General features: G+C 37.0%; 1 pseudogene; it reads left to right on the top strand.

The window, feature by feature from the left end:
- The first annotated feature begins 3,879 nt into the window (after positions 1-3,879).
- LOC137645647 (histone H2A-like) lies at positions 3,880-4,250 on the top strand (annotated as a pseudogene).
- Positions 4,251-7,500: the final 3,250 nt, after the last annotated feature.

Consider the following 7,500-nt stretch of genomic DNA (forward strand, 5'->3'; position numbering starts at 1 on the left):
GCTAATGTACGCAGCTCTTCTAGGAGAAGAACACTCCAAAATCAAACCACTGCTCTCTAGTCTTGGGTAGTGCCATAACCTCTGTACCATGGTCTTCCACTGTCTTGGGTTAGGGTTTTCTTGCTTGAGGGTACACTCGGGCACAATATTCTATCTTATTTCTCTTCCACTTGTTTTGTTAAAGTTTTTATAGTTTATATAGGAAACATTTATTTTAATGTCGTTACTGTCATTAGAATATTTAATTTTTCCGGTTTCGTTTCCTCACTGGGCTATTTTCCCTGTTGGTGCCCCCGGACTTATAGCATCCTACTTTTCCAACTAGGGTTGTAGCTTAACAAGTAATAATAACAACAAAAAAAACTTCACTAGATTATTAAAACTTGTCTGACGGATAATTAAAACAGTATTTTAAGTCTAACACTTGGTTCAATAAACAGGAATTTTCATACTTTGCATTTGAGTTTATTAAGAGAATATAAAATTCTTCTTACAAAACGTTGGAAAGTTTAGAGCAATGATTTCTCTTTCAAAAGCCAATTTCTTTGTACTTAGGCTTTAACTCTTCGAAAATCATCAGCTGTTTTGCAAACCTAACCAAATGCTTGCTAATTATTTGTAAGAAAAAACAGCTATTTATATGTTTTCTTCATTACGATTATGAACAGAAAATTAAGTAGTAGGTGTTTTGTTCTTATCTATATATGAATCGTTGTAAATAATATTTTGAACTAATTACTTTCATAGAATATTTGAACGACAAAAATTAATCTGTAGTTGACATTTATCATCATCTCCTTATCCTATTGACGCAAAGGACCTCGGTTAGATACCTGCAATCGTCTCTATCCTGAGCTTTTAATTCAATATTTCTCCATACATCATCTCCTACTTCACGCTTCATAGTCCTCAGCCATGTAGGCCTGGGTCTTCCAACTCTTCTAGTGCCTTGTGGAGCTCAGCTGAACGTTTGGTGAACTAATCTCTCTTGGGGAGTGCGAAGAGCATGCCCAAACCATATCCATCTACCCTTCACCATGATCTCATCCACATATGGCACTCGGGTAATCTCTCTTATAGTTTCATTTCTAACCATGTCCTACCATATAACTCCCAATATCCTTCTGAGGAATTTGTTCTCAAATCTACCAAATCTATTGGATATTGTTTCATTGTCGTACCATGACTCATGTCCATAGAGTAACACCGATCTCACTAAACTGATATATAGTCTGATTTTTAAATGTAATTTCAGTCGATTTGATTTCCAAATTTTACTTAACCTAGCCATTGTCTGATTTGCTTTTTTCAATCTTTTACTAAACTCTAATTCTAAAGACCCCGTATTGAAGATCATAGTTCTTTAAATACTTATAAAATACTAAATACTTATAAAATATGTATTAACATTATTTGAATTGTTTATAGTTAATGTTTCAAAACAAGAAAAAAATCATTATTTCAAAAAATTTCGTAGAATAGATGAACAGAAGAACTTCAAAAGTTCAAAGTTGGAGCCAATGTTTTTATGTTGACCAGGCTGACATGAGTCATTTTATAGTTCATATATGACATAATTTTTGACGTTGTTAAAAGTTTATATAGGACATATCTGTTTTGACGTTGTTACTGTTTTTAGAATGGTTTATTGTTAATTTATTCCCATCCTTTATTCATTTCCTTATTTCCTTTCCTCACTGGGCTATTTTTCCCTATTGGAGCCCTTGAGCTTATAGCATCTTGCTTTTCCCACTAGGGTTGTAGCTTGGCTAATAATAATAATAATAATAATAATAATAATAATAATAATAATAATGATAAAACTAGATAATATTAGAACTCCTAAACTAGGAATTTATATTATATGGAGTTTTTATAGTCAAAACATCAAAACAATAAAAAAAATCAGAATCACAATTCTAAAAAGAAAAAAGTTTTGGGTTCAATGTCCACCCATCATTCGGAGAAGGATATAAAAGCAATTTTTTATTCGAAGCGTTTTCGAACCATTAATCTTTTATAATCCATTCGCTTTTTCTAACGTGGTATGAATGCCGGTCTCTTTGCGCGGGAATGTGCATGCAAATATTGTATTTACGCGAATACAGTCATACTTTACCTGCAAATAAAATCTAAAACTTTTAGTTACATCATGTACGTCAATATGCGTCATATGTGTCATAAATATATATTTCGTCACTTCCTGGATGTTAACACTCGTAGTTTCAAAATACTTTTACAATTTCATCAATTTTTTCCTCTATACCTATTCAAAGGTCTTTAAAGGATCCTCATGAATGGCAGAGGTGAGGGACAGTGAATTTGTCCTAGCAAGCAGGACAATGCCCTAGAAAGCGCCCAAGCCACCTCACCAACTAAGCTAAGACCAGGGAGGGCCAGGTCTTTAAAGGTCGCTCATGAATGGCAGAGGAAAGGGACAGTGACATTGCTCTAGTAAGCAGGACAATGCCCTAGAAACTGACTGTACCAACCGTGTGTAACACGATCGTACACAGTAATGACATTTCATTTTGTGTATATATTATGATTGTATCTTCGCTCTCCCCTTGCACTGACAAGGACCTGAAATAACATGTCTGTTTTTCTAACTGTTAACTGTTAACCGGTGCGGTGTCGGTTGAACATGAAATTGCCTGTTATGTTTTTTATGCCTGTAGTTTATGTATATATAAACGAATGTTCTGTAATAAAGTTACTCAGTTGCTTCCATCCTACCTTTGAGTCATAACCTTCTCTCAGCCCGTCACATTGGTGACCCCGGAGTAACTCGCTCCTCCTGCCATCCCCCCCCCCCTTAACCATTACTATGACGCCCTCAAAACATACCTTCTGCAGCGTAACTTGCCGTCGCCAGCCGCCCGTATAGCATAGCTTTTTCATCTCTCTTAACATCCGTTGGGGGACCAAAGGGCTTCGCTTATCCTTAGGGAAATGACCAGTATCCCTCGCCTGCAACCTGCCGCAGATGGCCCTCCTCGTGAGGTGAACCTACTTCATGCCCTTTGAGCAAGCCGTTTACCTGAACCTGTACACGCTGCCATACCCGATGTCGATAGTTTACCATAAAGGACTTGATAACCAAAGCCGACGCCCTTATGAACACCCACTTCATGACCTTCAAGACATCCATCATCGCCTCCACTCCTGACAAAGATGACACCTATTCAACGTCAACCGAAGCTGACATGAATGCCGTAGGACACACATGCCTATGAATGCCGTAGGACACACACGCCTATGAATGTCGTAGGGCACACATGCCTATGAATGCCGTAGGACACACTTGCTTACCCCATGACGAGCCGGAGCGGCAACAAAGCCACTCATCATCCACCACTCACTCGCGCCCCAACCAACGACTTCTACAGCCACTCACTTCCACCCATCGGCCTGTTATGTCTTTTATGCCCTTTTTGCCTGGATTTTATGTATATATAAACGAATGTTCTGTAATAAAGTTACTCAGTTGCTTTCATCCTGCCTTTGAGTCACAACCTTCTCTCGGCCCATCACATTGGTGTGGTGACACCAACCGTATGTCACACTATCGTACAAAATAACGACAATTCATTTTGTGTATATATTATGCTTGTATCTTTGCTCTCCCCTCGCACTGATAAGGACCTGAAATCACATGTCTGTTTTTCTCACCGTTAACTGTTAACCGGTGCGGTGTCGGTTGAACATGAAATTGCCTGTTATGTCTTTTATGCCCTTTTTGTCTGGAGTCTATGCATATATAATCGGATGTTTTGTAATGAAGTTACTCAGTTGCTTCCATCCTACCTTTGAGTCATAACCTTCTCTCGGCTCGTCACATGCTCATTACAGCAGCACCATCCACAACTAACGCTCACCATGTCTGGACGCGGAAAGGGAGGCAAAGTGAAGGGAAACTCAAAGTCCCGTAGCAGCAGGGCTGGTCTTCAGTTCCCTGTGGGACATATCCACCGTCTTTTGCGCAAGGGCAACTATGCTGAACTTGTAGGTTCTGGAGCTCCAGTCTACTTGGCTGCAGTCATGGAGTACTTGGCCGCCGAAGTATTGGAGTTGGCTGGTAATGCTGCCCGTGACAACAAGAAGACTAGGATCATTCCCGTCACTTGCAATTGGCCATCCGTAATGACGAAGAGCTCAACAAGTTGCGCTCTGGCGTGACCATTGCCCAAGGTGGTGTCTTGCCCAACATCCAGGCAGTTCTCTTGCCCAAGAAGACCGAAAAGAAGTAAATCTTTGCTGTTGCAAGGGTCTACTTTGGACAAAGAAAAATAGACATGTTATTTCAGCTCCTTGTCAGTGCGAGGGGAGAGCAAAGATACAAGCATAATATATACACGAAATGAAATGTAGTTACTATGTACGATCGTGTGATAGACGGTTGGTACATGACCATATGTGATCAGCGTCCAAGCCACATCTCCAACCAAGCTCAGACCGGGGAGGGCCAGGTCTTTAAAGGTCGCTCATGAATGGCAGAGGCAAGGGACAGTGACATTGCCCTAGCAAGCAGGATAATGCCCTAGAAACTGACCATATATGATCAGCACCCAAGCCCCCTCTCCAACCAAGCTAAGACCAAGAAGGGCCAGACGTTGGCTGCTGATGACTCAGCAGGTAGACCTATAGGTGGAGAGGTGGCTCAAGCTCTGATCATAATAGGGTCAGTCTCTAGGGCATTGCCCTGCTTGTTAGCACAATCTCACTGTCCCTTAACATTCCTTTCTGTCCGTGGCTGCTTTCCTATTGGAGTGTTGTAATTGTAAAAAAAAATCTTAACATCATAAAATAATAAACATTAATTGGAAAGCTGAATTAATGCTATTCCCGTCATACATATTATTCCATATTTCGTACAACTTTTAAACCGGTAAATAACGAAAGTAAGAGAAAATTGTGAGAAATTACTGAGCGTAAAATACGCCATATTGTGATAAAAGTTTCTAATAAACTCTGGGCGTATTTTAAACTTAAATTAACCCGTCCAATATTGAAGGATTCAACTATCCTTTAATGTGGGTCCAGACTTTATCATCAGACTAAAATGTTAAACTGATAATTCTTAGTTAATGGAATATTTTAGTTAGATGTTTAGGTTTGAAGGTAGTAATTATTTCTTATATTTTAGATTATAAAAATCTTGAATCTTTTCTCATCTGCATTATAAAAGAGTGCTTTTATTATTATTATTATTATTATTATTATTATTATTATTATTATTATTATTAGCTAAGCTACAACAATCATGTATGATTATATATATATATATATATATATATATATATATATATATATAATTATGTATATATATATATATATATATATATATATATATGTATATATATATATATATATATATATATATATACATGCATGTGTATTCGTGTGTGTTTGTGTGTGTGTATGAGGAAAGTGTTTATGTATCACCATGATCAGAAAAGTTGTACTAGTCAGGGCCACTCATACTAGGTTGGTTTGCTGTGAGCTATTAGAAAACTGCCCAAACCACAGACATGAATATGAAAATGTCTGAGGCCTTTATCCTGCAGTGGACTAGATACGGACGCATTTGTTATTTGTTTCGTTGTTGTATATATATATATATATATATATATATATATATATATATATATATATACGTGTGTGTGTGTTTGTTTGTATTTATGTATATATAATCACATATGAATACTATTCATCAACGCCAATTAACAATGGATTCCAGATCTTTTATTTAACGACTCTCTCTCTCTCTCTCTCTCTCTCTCTCTCTCTCTCTCTCTCTCTCTCTCTCTCTCTCTCTCTCTCTCTCTCTCTCCATCTAATTAAAGTGTAGTTTCTTGGTCATCATTTTTCATCTCAGATGGAGCTCATTATAACTCTCTTGACAGCTTCGATCCATTATTAGTTTGCTAGTCTCTCTCTCTCTCTCTCTCTCTCTCTCTCTCTCTCTCTCTCTCTCTTTCCAATCGATTTTAGGTAGGTTTAGTTAAGTCTCGTCTTTTTAAAGTTCATGCCAGAGAATTGCGTAACTTTCATATGAATAAATATGATAATATATATATTATATATATAGTATATATATATATATATATATATATATATATATATATATATATGTATATATATATATATATATATATATATATATATATATATATATATATATATATATGTATATGGATATGTTTGCGTTAGTGTGGCTATCAATCTATCTATCTATCTATTTATCTATATATATATATATATATATATATATATATGTATATATATATATATATATATATATATATATATATATATATATATAATTAGATCTAAATAAACAAAAAATAAACAAAAACATATTTTAGATTAATTGACTACTTTCTATGACGTGATTATAACTTTAAAAGTTACTTGTTAACAGATTTTCTTCTTTACATTTTCATAATAAAATGAAAATACTAAGCCTTGCTCTCTATAACTAGAGAAATACTCAGTAGAGCGCAGACCTCCACCGCGGGAGCTTATTTTTCAACCTTTGGCTTGACCTTGACCTTGACATTTGACCATAACATGTAATAATTAGAGTGGATTTTCGTACACTCAAATATGAACCAAGTTTCAAGTCTCTGTGACAACGATGTCTAGACTTTTGTCTGATTACGTGAATTGGACACGTTGCTTGACCCTGTCCTTGACCTTTGAATTTGAGCTTCCCAAATTTTATTATTTTTAGCTTTTTACTTAAAAATTAACCCCCGTAAGTTTCATTATTCCTGGCTAGTACAGTGGTAACGTGTTTGCCTTGCATTCGCGTGGCGAGAGATCGATCCCCGCCCAGGGCCGTGAGTTTAAGCTGTTTACTGGGGAGGCTACTGCTGTGGTAGGGCACCACAGTGGGGGGTTGGGCTTGCCCGGCTGACGTTCTGGTGAGCATCTATTCTGATGGAACTGGAACTGAAACCAGACACCTTTAACCTTTATTCTTCGATTCAAATTGTGGCCAGGAAGCTGTTCGCAAATAAAACACACAAACAAACACACGCAAACAAACACAAACTCAGAAACAGACACACAAACACACAAGAGACTAAAACATAACCTCCTTTCAGCTTCGTTGGCGGAGGTAATTATAGCAATGATATATATACTGAACAACATTTCTTATAAGCAGCAGGAGTGAAACGCAGTTAAATCTACTACATATAATTTTGTTGTCAAGAACAGCATCAGTAATATGCTCTCACTATATAAGGTGGAATGTTTTCAGGCACTAAATCTGATTTTCTCCGACGCCCGTAGAAGTTGTCATCAACACATATGCCATCACCAAATATAGGGTGCCTGGAAGGTACGTGGTTATATGGAGAGATAGCTCAAATTTATTTTTACCTCCGCCAAGGAAGTCGGAAGGATGTTATGTTTTAACACCGGGTTGTGTGTTCGTTTGTGTGTGTTTGTTTGTGAACAGCTTCCTGTTTTACCCCCTGTTTGTGTGTT

The sequence above is a fragment of the Palaemon carinicauda genome, chromosome 1 (assembly GCF_036898095.1).
Source record: "Palaemon carinicauda isolate YSFRI2023 chromosome 1, ASM3689809v2, whole genome shotgun sequence".
Classification (NCBI taxonomy): domain Eukaryota; kingdom Metazoa; phylum Arthropoda; class Malacostraca; order Decapoda; family Palaemonidae; genus Palaemon; species Palaemon carinicauda.